Source organism: Pinus tabuliformis, chromosome 5_2 (genome assembly GCF_031772625.1).
Source record: "Pinus tabuliformis cultivar Carrire ecotype Pingquan chromosome 5_2, CPIR1, whole genome shotgun sequence".
In the NCBI taxonomy this organism is placed as follows: Eukaryota; Viridiplantae; Streptophyta; class Pinopsida; order Pinales; family Pinaceae; genus Pinus; species Pinus tabuliformis.
The window spans coordinates 157,244,814-157,260,179 of NC_142306.1; the positions used below are offsets into that span (position 1 = coordinate 157,244,814).

Here is a 15,366-nt window from a genome sequence, read left to right on the forward strand (position 1 = left end):
TGTAAAATTCTTCATTAGCATCTTGTATCTTGAGGAGGGGTGTTTCTTTTTCAAAGCTCTATATTTTTTGTAAACCCTCCATAAAGATTTTAAAACCCTCGCTCTTGTCCAAGAGGGTTCTCTTTGTAATATAATAAAAAGAATTTTCCTGAGGGAGCTTGGGATTTTCCCCATGGTATCCCTTCTCCTCATTTGGTAGGAGATCTTCTTGTTTGATTGATCACTAATTTGCTAGATTAGTTTAGTTTCTTGCATTTGGATCTAGTTTTCTAATCATCTAATCAGTCATCATTTAATTAGTTTGGTTTGATTTCACTACTTGATCTAATTTGCATTTAAGTAGCTTCCAGTTGAAGTAGTCTCTCTAACATTTAAATTTGATTAGCATTTTCATCCGCTATAGTTTCAAGTTTTTCATGATATTGTTTACTTGTGCTTCATTGTGGGATTGAGGACTTTGCCCACATTAAGGTGTGCATCTTAGGCAACAACACAACTGATATATTTAATCACTCAAAAAATTACATGGAGTTGATATATGAGTTTTGTCATAATAAAAAAAACTAAAACAATCCCATTACATTCACTGTACAAATATATAGGAGTTTAAATAAATCAGAGGAACCTGGTAAATCAGCTCCCACAAGATGACCTTTGTTTTATCAGCTCTCTTCAAGGAGATCAACCACGCATACCAGTCCTTCGATTAGCCATGCCCAGCAGCTCCTTTCACCATAAATACGACCCAGACATGAAGGAAATGGTTCAGCAGCTCCACCATATAACCAGTAAGGAGGAATACACTATTATCCCACTCGAACTAGTGTCCAATCTTGCTCTTTACCAGCAGGAATGCCTAATTTTCACACCCAGAACTTCGATTTGCTCCATATACAGTCCTACAACCCCACAGTTGTCACACTCAACAAAAATGGAAGACAAATCGTGTCAGCTTCATTGAAGGAATTCGGCCCAGCTATGAACTTAGGAACTCAGTCCCATGAATACAGATCTCAGCCCAGAAAGAAGAACCAAGTGACTCAGCCTCCAAGAAAAGAGAAACTTGTGTCTCCAACTCCATAACTCGTCTTACCTTTGTCTAGAGGATTCAACCAATAGAAATGTGAGGGAATCTCGTCCTTCTCCAGCTGTAGGAATGGCTTTAGATTTAGCTTGAGTCTGTTCCCTGAAAGATGAAGAATGAAGAACAAAAAATTAGATATTCAACTAATAACACCTCTTCTAGTACAAATCTTTCAATAATCTCTTTTCTCCTTGATTTCCAATGGTGAAATCTATGTGATCTCACTCCTAGAACCAGTTGGAGTGTCTAATTTCAACACTAAAACCAATTATGGTAGCTAGGGTTTCCGAACCCTAAGCTCCTTCTCAAGAAAACTCTCCAATAGCTCTTTTCTCAAAAACTCAAATGGATGAGTGAATGAGGAGAGACCCCCTCATTTCCCTTTTTATAACTCACTTACCTTTTCCCTCCAATTAAATATTTAAAAGCACTTTTCCTTTCTTTATTTAATAAAGTTTTTATAAACTAATTAAAGTCATGTTTAATGCCGAAAAATGCTTAATTCATCTTTGCGGCCACATTAGCCACCTAAAGCCCCTTTTTCATCATCTTGCCTTGTAGATATTTTCGCCCCAATTCCAACAAGCTATTACATTAAGGTGTTTCTCCAAGTAATCGCCCTAAAACAACACCTTAAACGTAATTAATTAAAATATGCCCATTAATAACTCTGTTTTACGGAAATCGTCGGAATGCAATGGAACCAAGAGAAAACCATGCGGAATTGTTCCCGATGATGAAATATGGTAATCAATCCCAGTCAGACCCATAAAACTCCTCTAAACCCTTCGGGCCCACTAATGAAATAACCCCACCCCTATGACCGAGCTGACATGAACTCTGGAGATCCCTCCTACATTCCTCACTAGGCAATCCAAAAATTGGGGACATTACATTTGATGGTTATGATCTATTAGCATATCCATTCATTAATTACATCATTCAATAATTACACATAAGACATTCACCATATAGAAAAAGAGACAGCCACACAAGGAACACAAAATTTTACCCTCGGAAAACCCTCCATGGGGAAAAACCTAGCCAACCTTTTCCTTTGAGAATCAATGCAACAAGAGATACATCAAAGTCAACCAATCTCTAAAGTCAAAGTCAGCCCTCCATCATTCTGTGCACAGAGCCCCTGCAACAAGGTCACAAAACATCCTCCAAGTTTGCCATAGAACTCTCACTATGTCTCAGAGATCAACTTTAGAATGCGAACAAAATTAAGGTCTCCAAGAGGTCCTACAACTCTGCCTTAGGATGTGAACTTAAACAGAGATATGCCATAGATATACAATGGGGCTAAAACAAGTCCTCTAAATATGTATTGTTCCACAGAGGTATATGTGCCACAGACCCGCATTTATTCCACAAAAATACATACTGAAACAAGTCCTCTAGTTTTGCATTGTTCCACAGAGGTATATGTGCCATAGACCCCGCATTTATTCCATAGAAATATATCTGCCTCAGACCACATTCCATAGAGACAATTTGAGCCTCATAGCTCGTATTCGACAGAGAGACAATGCCTCAGACTTCGAACCTTTTTTTGCCTTAGGAGCGAATTCTTTTGCCTCAAAAAAATGACCTTCCATGCCTCTGATTAGAGAGCTCCTTGCCTCAGATAATAGATCCAAATTTTGTCTTTTGGAGAGCAAATAGACCTTATTTATAGTTGTTCCTCCATGCAAAAGGACACGTATTTTGGGCAGGTCGACTTGATCCTTGGAGGGGGGACTTGGTCTTTTTGGAGGCAAAAATACAAATTTAAATTTTCATTTTCCTGATATTAATGAGCCTTAAAAAAAATCTTTTGATACAAAATAAGTCTTTTTCTTGCAAGCATGAAGAACATGCTTCATAAAATTTTATTTTGTAACTATTACAATGTACAAGTGATACATTATGAAGACTGACCATGGCTACAAAATTCAACACTTCCTCTTAGCTAGGGAGGTATTCATAATGACTATCAAGATGTTTTCTGTATACATGATCTCTCTAAGAAAAGGTACAATTCATTCATTATCTAGGTCAACACCCTCGACCTACATCAACATCGTCATCATTAGCATCAATACCTACCATTAGCATCTGCTAGTGGCCATATCTGGGGTGGTACCATGTTGAGAAATGTAACTAGTTTTGATCTTCATAATTGTTGTACTCATTTCAATATGTATCCTATATAACAAACAAGAAAAGTAAAGAAAAAGTTATTATTATTAAAGCATGGATTTCATGCTCATTATTGACGGTCTTCTAGGTAAAAGCATGTTCTTCGTGCTTCTAGGGTTTGTTAGGTCTTAGGATTTATTTTCATGAGTCAAAGGAGTCAACATCATGTTTATAAGACCCTTCCGGGCAAAATGTAACAGTGAAAAGAATTATTTTTGAGTCTAGAAAGTCTAGGAAACTCAAAAAGTACAAGTCGGCCCTAGCAGCATCAAGTCAGCTAAAGGAAGGGAATTCGACCCCCTGAGAAGGCTATATAAAGAAGTAGTTCGACCTCATTTAGCACTCACTCACTCCACAAGTTTGATCTATCAAGCAAGATTTCGATCTGAAGTTAGGAAGCAGGAAGAAGAAGAGTGAAGGTCTAGGGGAAGCTAGAAGGTCAAAATATCTTATTTTTGGGCTCTATCTCTCTCACACATCAAAATTTTAGGGTTTCTAGGTTTTAGGAAAAGGCCGAAGTTGCAGGGAGACGAAATGCAGTAACTTGTAGGTTGTAGCTAGAAAAGAGAATCCTCTATCTAAACCTCATTGACCTTGGGAACAGTTGTCTTGCTCTAGGAAGGTCTTAGGAGGAGGTTGGATAAGGGTTTCTAAGGAAGCTACAAGGCCAAAAATTGCAGGGTCGAAGTTGCAAGACAAGTTGCAGTATTGAAGCTAGCAGGTCAAAGTTGCAGTATTGAAGCTGGTTGGTGCAGAATCAAGGAAGTACTTGAGGGGTTGACTTGGTACTAGGAGCAGGACTTGGTCTAGGGTTTGGGTCTTTGTATCTCATTTGAAGCAGATTCTAAGAAAAGAAGAGTTTCCAGGTTTTTCCCCTTGGAGAGGTTTTTGTGTCTTTTGTTGTTGTTGTTCCATTCTTAACATTTGTTTGATGAAAAGATCTAACTAAAATAACACAAGAAGAATAATTAAGTTCACAAGAAAATATTCGCCGAGAGATGTATTGATGGATTTCTCCTGTAGGCTAGGTGCAGAAAGACATTGTTGTCCAAGAGATGTATTAATGGATTCCTCCTGTAGGCTGTGTGCCGAGAGACATTGTTTTCCGGGAGATGTATTAATGAATTCCTTCTGTAGGCTGTGCGCCAGGAGACATTGTTGTCCAGGAGATGTATTGATAGATTCCTCCTGTAGGCTGTGTGCCAAGAGACATTGTTGTCCGGGAGATGTATTGATGGGTTCCTCCCTTAGGTTGTGTGCCATGAGACCTCGTGGCCGGGAGATGCTTTGAGATGGATGTTATGTATCTTTCCTTATGATGAGTTTGAGAGAGAGAAACTTGGATTGTGTTCTCTTCCATAGGTTGTGGGCTGTGAGACCTATAGATTGGTCGGGAAGATTGATTTTGAGAGAGAATGAAAAACTACCTCCCTAGCTAAGAGGGAGTGTTGAAATATATTGTAGCTTTGGTCAGAATTTTTCATTGAATACACAAACAAGAAATTAATCATTGGTCACCTCAAGTCGACTCAAACAAGCCTTACAAGTCGGCTCCTTGAAAGGTCATAAAGTCGGCCCCATTAAGACTAATTAGCCATCACATGACACCTATTAATAAGAGGTCGTTGGCATTCATTTGGGACATCATCAAGCTCAAGCAATTCGGTCTGCAATTACACCTAGTTTGGCTTTCTATTCTAGAACATATCCACACGTGCAAAGAGGATTATAAGGTTTCTTTTGATTGAGGTTTGGATCATCTTCAAGGGCTCATTGATACAGTGACTTGGGATCATCTCTACCTATGTTTTGTTAACACTTTTGTGGCTGAAAATTGCAGAATAGCTCGCTCCCTTTTAAGTGACATATTGCAAAAGTTGGATGAGGGTTTTTGGGGCCTACACTTTCGAAAATTTGTTGGTAATTACAGTGAAAACTTTGGCCTCCTATCACAGTGACTTCAGACCTATATTTCAACCTCCTTCTGCAGACCTTATTTGTTGGACAGAAGTGGAATTTATGAGCAGACTTTGATTGGGTAATGCATTGTTGATTATCCTGGATTCGTTGGAACATTTTGATGTACTTTGATGGACAGAATCTCTCTCTCTCTCATAAGGAAAGATTTTTTTAGTTTTCCCTGTGTGGGGTTTTTCTTTAGATGTGAGCCTAATCTTGGTGTCACTTGTCTCTTGCTTATTGTCTGTTGTTGAAGAATTTAATGGTTGAAGTTTTTCAAGGATAGCTATTTGTTGATTAAAGGATAAAAAAAGAATTGTTTGTATCAATAGAAGTAGTTACCAAATTGTGAAAACTATTCTAGTCTTTGCATCACTAGAATTTCAACATATCTACTTGTTATTCAATGAGTAACATGCACAAATTTGCAATCTAACAATCTTTTCAATGATATTCAATAATTAGGGCAGAAGAAGAACCAGCTAGTAGCAAGATTTCCACACATTAGACATTATTACATGAAAAATCTTCAACAAAATTTACTTACAAGATAACAAGAGATATATCCAATCCAAGATCAAGAAAGCAGCTCCAAGAGACAACGAATTTAGCTCCCAAAAATATCGAAATGCATCAAATGATCTCCAATAGACATCCAAGGAAAAAGTGTGAAATTCTCAAGAGAGAGATATCCAAGTGTGATGATGATGATTGATACAAATGAGGCTTAGCTTTATTTATATGAGCCTCTAAGAATTTGAATTAGCCTAAGATGCCCCTAAAAATATTTTAATGTGCAAAATAACATAACTTTGGTGACAAGCCCACCAAATAGCTCATAAAGTGTAGAATAAGCCATCCAAAATGAAGCCGAAATGATGAAACAATGGTGTAGGAGGGTCATTGGAAGGCCTAATCGAGTCCTCAAGGTGCCATGATGAAGAAGAGGGCTCCATGAATGATGGTCAAGGGGGTGGCCCCTTGATCTCCAAGTAAAACATCATGTGGTGCTCCAAAGTGGCTTTGGGGCACAAGTAGTGGTCTCATGGGTCTCCTAGTGTAAAATAAGCCTGTAGATTACTCCAAATGAGGGCACAGAAGATGGTGCTTGCCCTCCCATGTCTCAAGGATGAGACAAACCTCCTTTGGGCCTCAGATCATTACCAAACCCTGTATATACTGTGAAGCTGACTAGGGGCACTGCTAGTCCAAGTGCACCATCTCTCATATAATGTGGGCAATGAACAAGATGTTGAAGGTGTTGAGGTTGCCCATGGCATGAGATAACGCTTTGTCACATGATGGAAACCCATGGCTCTCAACGCTTCCCCTACGAGTGTCAATATGACCCTCTGGTGGGCTTGGGCTCCAGTTAAGTTGCCCAACCTATGATGAAACCACCTACCAATCTTGTATAAGATCAAATTTGTGTCCTCACCTTCAAATACAATTATTAATTAATGCAAAATAAGCTTGTTAATCAAAGGCAGAAATGAGACTTCATAGTGGGTTTCCCTTCCAAATTTGGGGCTTTGAGCATGTAATGGTGTTACCTCCCTGGGTAGGAGTGGTTAATAAACAACCCTATTAGGTGTTCCCAGCACCTAAAGGGCAAGACATGTCCAAGGTACATCCTTCAAGTGGTAGGTGTCATGTGAATAATGATGAGGTGAATGGGACACATGGGTCTCTACGCCAAATGACATGGGCTCAAGGGTGGTAATGATGAAGGATGCCCACATATTTGGGTGTATGAATGTACGAGGGAGCAATCATGGTACATGAGTTACTCTGGCCTTTGTTTTTCAACCCTTTTCATTTTCTTTTTTCCTTTTATTGATTCTTTTTTTATTTTACTGCTTGGGGCTCAAGGGCATGAGAACATGATGTGTATGATATAGCAGTGATTACCCCCTTAAGGTGGGGTAGTTCATCACCCACCAGGGGTTGGGACATACATGTGTTCATTAATGATGCAGGGGGCACACATAGGGGCCCTAGGAACTGTTACTGCTCAATTTAGCAAGGTTCCTAAGGGACTACTACTAGATCAAGTGGCAACAATGGGACAAGGACCCGTTATCACCTCAGTCGATATCCCCTGCTCTTTATGAACTTTCACCATCCTAATTAGCTATGGCTAATTGGAATATTCGATTTTGTTCAATTTTCACCTTCTATAGTTATTTGTGAATAAAAAAGTGAGGAAGGGGGGCATAACTCACTTTAGAATAAAAAGTCACTTCCTAGGTAGCACAACGTTGTGACTTAAAGGGGAGCCAAGGGGGCCAAAGGGGGACGCAGAAATGGAGCCCACGCAGACACATGGAGAGACTGCGCAGGAGGGAAGTACACGTGGCAAGAGGAGAAGCAAGCAGGAGGAGGTGAGCCTAGGGATTGTGAGAGGCAGAGGCTATAAAATAGAGAGGAGCCCCCTCATTTTGGATCATTCAGTTATATACATTTTGAGCTAGTCGTTTCGACTTCTGAGCACGTTGGTTGTTTAGCTGGTCTGCAGCACTGTTTAGTGCATTGAGTGTCTCCGTTCGGAGATCTCACCCTTAGCCCCGGGGGACTTCAAGTGCCTTCTCGGGCAAGGTATTTCTATCGGAATTTCAGCAATAGTTTTATCAGCATTTCAGTAGCAGTTTCATCAGCATTTTGGAGGACTGCGCAGCACTTGGAGAGGGACGCAATTCTTTTTTGTTGTAGTGCTGGATTGGGGTTTTGCAGGTGGAGTTATGCTGGGAGATTAAGCGGGGGTCCAGCTCTTGTCTCATTGGAGGATTTTTGGCAGGGTGCAGGCAGTGTTTCAGGCAGAGTTTAGAGGGGTTTCCTTCAGTGGCAGCATAGGGCATTGAGGAACTGCGCAAAACCCCAAGAGGGTGTTTTTTGGAGGTCAACCATTCCAGGAAAGCTTTCTGGGTTATTCTGGGTTTCTTGAGTAGAGCCCGAATCCAGAGTTTCAACTTTTTTCGAGGTGGGGAGCAGCCCCAAATCATCATTTGTTTTCTAGCAGCAACATCCACGCAGAGAGGCCATTCTTGTCATTCTGAGAGTATTTCTTCACTTGCCTTGTGCAAGTCGAGGTGCCATCTGTCTAATCACCTCTTGTACTCATTTTATTGCTCATTATAATAAAATGGCTTAGCATTTCTCGCTGTATTTCTTATGTATCTGCTTATATTTCTAGTTTACATTATTATATGTTGTTCCACTGTTATTTTATCACTTCTGGGTTATTATATCATTTGCACATATTTGGTTGGAGTTTTTGCTGGGGTTTGAGGAATATTCTGGGTTAGGAATAGTACACACCAATGGGAGGAGTCCCAATATGGGGGAAATCACTAAAACGATGAGATCAATAACAATGTGCAATGTGATTTCCAAAGCCCATTCAAAGGAGAGGCTCAGATAATAGGTTGTTTGTTTTAGAAGCAAAAGAAGAACTCTCCAAAAAAGGCTTGTGAGAGGGAGGCCTAGACCTAGGTGAAAGGATATTAGAAAGAAGAGTTATTCCTAGATCAAGCTTTCCTAGAAAGGGAAAAGACCTCTCTTAAGGTTTTGTGACATAGAGATCACAAGATGACTGCGACCACAAGAGAGACCTAGGGGATCCAAGCTAGACCTAAGATTTGGGATGATCATCAACAAATATGACTAGGTCAAGCAAGGATGAGAAGAAAGGGTGAAAGAAGAGTGAACTTCCAATGAGTTTTCAAGTGCAAATGACCCTAGAAATGCCACTAACCAAGATGGGCGAAAGATAGAAACGGTTGAGGAGCTAGGGCTTGACATTTCTCTCAAACTAGACATGGGAATTGCTTGAAACTTTGAGGGTAGCAGTGTACCAATTTGCACCCCAAGGAGATGTTTCTAAAGCAATTCGTGTTATGCCCTAGGAGACCATCAAGGGTTAAGGCAAAAATAAAAATAAAAATAAAAAAGGAAAGGAAAGGGTTAGGGTTGATCACCAAGGATTCCTAGACCAATGCCTGCCTATCGGAGAAAATGGAGTCAAAATTTACTTGAATTAGGAATTTCACTCAAACAAGGAGTCCTAATGCAACTTTTGCTAATCCTAGTGAGGCAACAACAAAACTGCAATAGAAATTTATACTTCATTAACAATGTATAATGGAGTTTCGAGGATGCAATATAGCCCTCTAGGAACATTCATTCACATTCTCAAAATGAATAACGCATGCAATAATACAATAATCCTGTGCTTTTAAGAATTTTGCATCACATTAGGGCACAATAATGAGATTATTACAATGTATTTCATATATTAGACATGCAGCAACAATGAAATAGCATCAAAATTGCACTTACAAGAGAAAGCGAGGATATTCATCCATCATAATTGCAGTAAAGAAGCTCCAAGAATGAATAGCAAAAATTTCCATACATCAAAGTGCATTCCAAACATCCAAATTTCGTCCAAATTGCAGGTTCGAGTTCTTTTCTCAAGAGGAATAGAAATCCAAGTGATGATTAGGAATGAAATGAACCTCTCATCAATTTATATGATCCTCCAAGGGATTCAAATGGCTAAATGAGGCCTGATAATGCCCCTAATAATAAAATAATGTACAAAATAACATCCTTTTGGTGACAAGCCCACTAAATAGCTCCATAATATGAAAAATAAGCCTCTCAAGAGAGCCATAATGATAATACAATAGCTAGGAGGGTCGTTGGAAGGCCTAGTGAAGTCCCTCATGTGCCATAATGAATAGGAGGGCTCCAATAACAGTGATGAAGGGGGTGGCCCCTTGATCTCCAAGCAAATGACCTGTGGTGCTCCCAAGTGGTTGTGGGGGCACAAAATCATCCTCATGGGTCTCCAATTGAATCGAACAAGCATGTTTCCCAACTATAGGGGCTAGAACAATTATGCAAGCCCTCCCTTGACTCTCATGGTGAGACAAAACCCCATTTGGGCCCTGGATCAACTACCAAGTGTGTGGTGCAAGTGTGTAGTCGGCTGAGCAAGGTGGTCCAGGTGCATCATCATCATCAAATAAGTCAGATACGAGCGAGCAATGGATGGTGCTGAAGGATCCCATGGCATGGTTATCTGCTCTCTGTTATAGTGGAGGCCCATGGCTCTCAACGCACACCCTACAAATGTCAATATGACCCTCTGGAAGGCTTGGATCCCATATAGGGAGACCAAACCCCAAGATGAAGACCCACCTGCAATCCTGTATAAGATCCAATGTGTCTCCTCACCCTCTAGCACAACAATTCATTAGTCTGATTAAGCAAATGAGCTTACAAATCATGGAATCAAGTGGGCACTTGATAGTGGCATGCCCTTTCATAGTGGGCTTTAGAATGTTCAGGTGTCCCCAAGTTCAAGAAGGAGGTTAATCTAGGACCTTATTAGGTGGTTTCAACCTCTATGGGAGTGACAAGTCCATCGTACATTCGTCAAATGGAAGGTTCATGTGAAATAATAGTGGAATGGAGTGGGGTAGCAGGGGAAGGCTCCAGGCCACATATCATGGTACAAGGGTAGCCATAATGAGGGAGGCCCACACATGGGTGTATAGATGTAGGAGGGAGAAATCGTGGTACATGTGTTACCCCGATCTTTGCTTTTCCAAGTTCCAACCTTCTTCATATGCCCTTTTTCCTTTTATTAATTTTTCTTTTTATAACTACTCAAGGCTCTAGGGAATGAGAGCATGATGCAAATGATATCACAGTGAATACCCCCTTAAGGTTGGGCAATTCATCACCCACCAAGGGTTGGGACAATCATGGGTTCCTTAATGATGTAGGGGGGCTCACATAAGGGCCCTAAGAACCAGGGTGATGGCCGTGATAAGTGTAGAGCTCATGCTTGGCTTTTGCCCACGTGCTAAATTTTTATGTCCCGGCCATCTTTTGCATTTTATGGTAAATTTCCTGTTATAAGTGGCCAAATTATGCTTTTGACTTTCTTTTTAGCTGCATCAACCGCTCGGGCATCGTTCCAGGGCCGACCCAAAGTCTGGACAAGGGTAGGGGGAGGCTAACTCCTTGTGGACCCAATGGACAAATGTGGACCCAAATGGGAAATATGTGACAAAGGGTTATAACAAGTGGAGGGGAGTGATGTATGTGATGTCGGAAAGCGGGACCATGCAACCAAAATCGGGGTTTCCCATGTAGTGCCACTCCTAAAGCTAGTAGCCAATAAAGGAGATCCCACAACACTAGGGTGTGAGGTTAACCACCAAGTTGGACAAGGGTACAAGAGTACAGACCAAGCCCATTATTTCCGCCGAATCCCCCCCAATCCATGCCCAGAAGTGTCCATGATAAGTAACCAAAAATACCCGACTACATAATGAAAGCCATACCTTCGAGTTGGAAGGCCCACCTTCAAACATATGATCACGATAGATGGGCGAGGGTGCATAATGGTTGGCTCAGGTGGGGGAGAATGGTGGCACTTCGAGCTATCTAGGGGCTGCAAGGGACAATCTAGGAGAAAATTTTCTCCTATGGGTATCACCCACAGGTGGTGGGTAACAGGGACCAGAGTCATGGCCATAATGATAAGGGGTAAAGCTCATGTTTGGCTTTTTCCCACGTGCTAAATTTTATTGTCCTAGCCATCTTTTTCATTTTGTGGTACATTTCCTTTTGTATGTGGCCATTATATGCTTTTATCCTTTTTTTAAGCTACATCAACCATTGGGTCATCATTCTAGGCCCGACCCAGACATGTGGACAAGGGGAGGGGGAGCACCAGAGCCTTGTGGACCTAGAGGGGGAAGATGATGAAATAGGGTATGTGATGTGCGGCGGGAAATGAAAAATGTGGAATGGGAAAATGGGGCCACACTACCAAAATCAGGGTTTCCCAAGTAGTGCCCATCCTAAAGCTGCAAGCCAGTAGGGGAGATCCCATGGGAATAGGGTTGAGGATTAACCCCCCAATTAAGGTAAGGGAACAAGACTACAATCAAAATCTTTCCTCCTTCCAAGTCACCCAATAATCCATACCAAGGTTACTTGGGAGCGGGAGCGAAAATGGGAGCAGGTGCGACATTTTCAGAAGCTCCCGATTTAAGAGCGAATCCCAAAGCGTTTTTTATATATTATATATATTTTTTATATTTTGATGCATATATGTCAACAAAAACATGTAGAATGATGAATTAGATATAAAAAAACATAGATTGAACAATATAACAACAATCATCTAGAAGTTATAATCTTCATCAACCACGTCCACAAGTTAGTAACATACAACATATTGAGTCTCATGAATCATGATTCATCAATCTTAAAGTTTCAAGCTTTCAAAATTCAATATATAACATTTATCATTATTGATCACCAAAGTTGTACTTGTAAGCTAAGTGTAACCATTACAACAAATAATATCTAACATGAAATGAAATGTTATAAAATGAAATGAAATGAAACAACTTTCAACTTTCACGAAGCATCATATTCATAATTCATTACCAATGAGTTATAATTTCCAGCTTCAAGCTTCAAACTTAAATCGTCATATATTGTTTACAAAAAATATCATAATAAATATGAAAGAGTCAACAGTTATAAAAACTACTAGAAACTAGAAAAGACAAGTAAATCTATTATCTATTGCTAATGCTTGGGCCTCTTGCCGCCACGAGAAATGTCTAATTTTTTAGTCTTGTTGGAAAATCAAGATCTTTGTCATTAATATCACCCTCATTAACATAAGATAGAAAAAACATAGCATGTCAAGTCAAGATTTTGTTCGAGTGATGGTTACATTTTTAGTAGGGTCATGATAGAAGAGTTCGACAACCAATGTCACTAACATCAAGGTACATAGAGGGATTGGTGCTCTTCATTAAATACGAGTTCCATACCCTAATACATGACAAAATCCAATGGAAACATTGCAATCCCCCCAATCTTGAAATCCTGAAAAACTAATAAGTCTGCTGGATTTTGAATGAGATTTAAAATTCTACTTTCTCCATATGAAATCCAATGAGGTCGGAACCACTCTCAAACATCCTGAGTCATTTCATGGTAATGTTAAAAATTTAAGTAAAATAATGAAAATGAAGATTAAGGAGAATGTCACTTTTACTTTAAGAATTTAACATTACCATGAATCACGTATCAATACTAGGGGCATAGGCTTGATAATTAGGCTACCCCACTAAAAAACTATTTATTTCTTTGAAAAAAATTGCAAAAAAGGCTAGGGAGCTAAAATTTCGCTCCCATGCAAGAGCGATTTCGGGAGCATGCTCCCTGGTCGCTCCAAAAGGGAGCGCGATTCGAGAGCGGGTTCGGGGGGGGGGCCACTCCCCCACAACCCTAATCCATACCCAAGTGTGCCTAAGAAAAACAAGCATAAGCACCCAATTGCATAATGAAAATTCACGCCTTTAGGATTGGATGGCCCACCTTCAAACATACGATCTCGACAGATGGGCGAGGGGACATTTGACTAACTCAGGGAACAAAGACCTCTGCCACAACATCAGCTACATTGGTGGCTAACAGGGGTTGTTGGCTGTCGTCTGAAGACAAATCTAGGAGAAAAATTCTCCTATGGGGTCACCCACTGGTGGTGGGAAACACTATATACATCAAAATATTTACATATTTGTGTATAATGGTTTCATTAATTGGATGCACATGACTATTCGCATATTTTCTTTCAAGATTTGAATATTTAAGTATGTTTTGGTCGATTGATTTTTTGTCCAGTTATTCTCCAGTTCCCAGTTTTGGGGTCAACTGATTCGATGACCGGTTCAATGCTGACAAGTTATAACATTGGTCCATTGTTCATTTTCAGTTTTAACAGTGCAATGTTGATAAGTTATAAGTTATAACATTGGTTCATTCCATTGTTGATTTCCTGTTTTAACTTTTGAGTCTTGACTCTAGATACTGATGACATTAGACCAAGTCTTTGACTTGTCAATTTTTACTATTTTCGAGTTTGAGTAATTTCAATTTACTATTCTAATCTTTAGACATTAGTATCTACTTTTGAATCATTTATGATTATGTACTATGAATCAATGCATTTCGTTATTGAATTTGAATTTGAATCAAGTTTATATATATATAAACCCCGACATCCCCTTGTCCCCCCTGAATTTCCCTAAAATTTGGGGGTGCTCCCACACATCCCCCCTGTGCATCTCCCTGAACCTGCATCCCCCCGCCCCAAAAACTTGGTGGAACATTGAATGCAATACAATATGGTGGCTGGCCATCAACAAACCTCCCATGCAAGTGCCACTTGATATCCATCGCCCTTTCCCCACCGGTAAATGGATTCAGTAATTTGTGACTCCACCAAGTTTGCCATATCTAATCTCGCTCAATAATTAAATATAATAATATCTAGAAAGGGAATACCTTGATCAAATTACTGATAAAATATAAGAAAATCCTCAAAGGTAATACCACATAAACAAAATCTTTCCTTGTAGCTCCCAAAAGGAATATTAAATTCATGCTGCCTTTATGGTAAATTTATTTTTGGCCATATGTGGCAACATTTAATGGTATGACCGGTAGCTATCGACATTATGCTTGTGATGATACATATATAACATGTAATTGAAGAAATTTATGAAGTTGGTGTTTGAAGAGGTAAGGAAGTCAAAGCCAAGGGTTTTTTGTTTAAAAATTTATCTGTTGGTGCATATTCAGATGTTATTGCAGTGTTTTCTCCATTAAGGTAGTTCCTACTTTATTTTGTACATATATAATTATCTGTGAAATATGTGTCATATTTTCTCAGCAAAAAAATTCCATTTGATTTGCTTGGACATATATCAAAAATCCAGAAAAAAATCCATCACTTTTAGCTAGTAAAAAGGATATGGTGTTCCTACAAATGAGAAATGAACCAAACAACCCTACAAAAGTACAATTTTTTCATGAGACATATTTTGTTTTACCAACATTCAAAACTGGGACCAACCATGGGGAGATAATGAAGTTTTGGACTCCTGAGTCCTTACATAAGTCGTCTTTGAGCTACCTGACCCATGGCCAAAACTAATCTCAATAACATAAAGCCCTATCTACAAAAATCATTTTAAAAAACAAACTGGTACTACATGTATGACTAAATTGTATCATTAAAGAAGAAATAA

At 39.6% G+C, this 15,366-nt stretch overlaps 1 protein-coding gene and 1 long non-coding RNA gene across 3 annotated transcripts in view; both read right to left on the reverse strand.

Annotated features, from left to right (window-relative positions):
• The window catches only part of LOC149157997 (Protein kinase superfamily protein), a 349,830-nt gene that overhangs the window by 309,781 nt on the left and 24,683 nt on the right, over positions 1 to 15,366 (reverse strand). The window lies entirely within an intron of this gene.
• LOC149157999 (uncharacterized) lies at positions 649 to 1,409 on the reverse strand. The gene is made up of 2 exons (XR_016262019.1): positions 1,094 to 1,409; positions 649 to 899 (listed from the first exon to the last, which is right to left on the reverse strand). It is a non-coding gene; the product is annotated as an uncharacterized LOC149157999 (long non-coding RNA).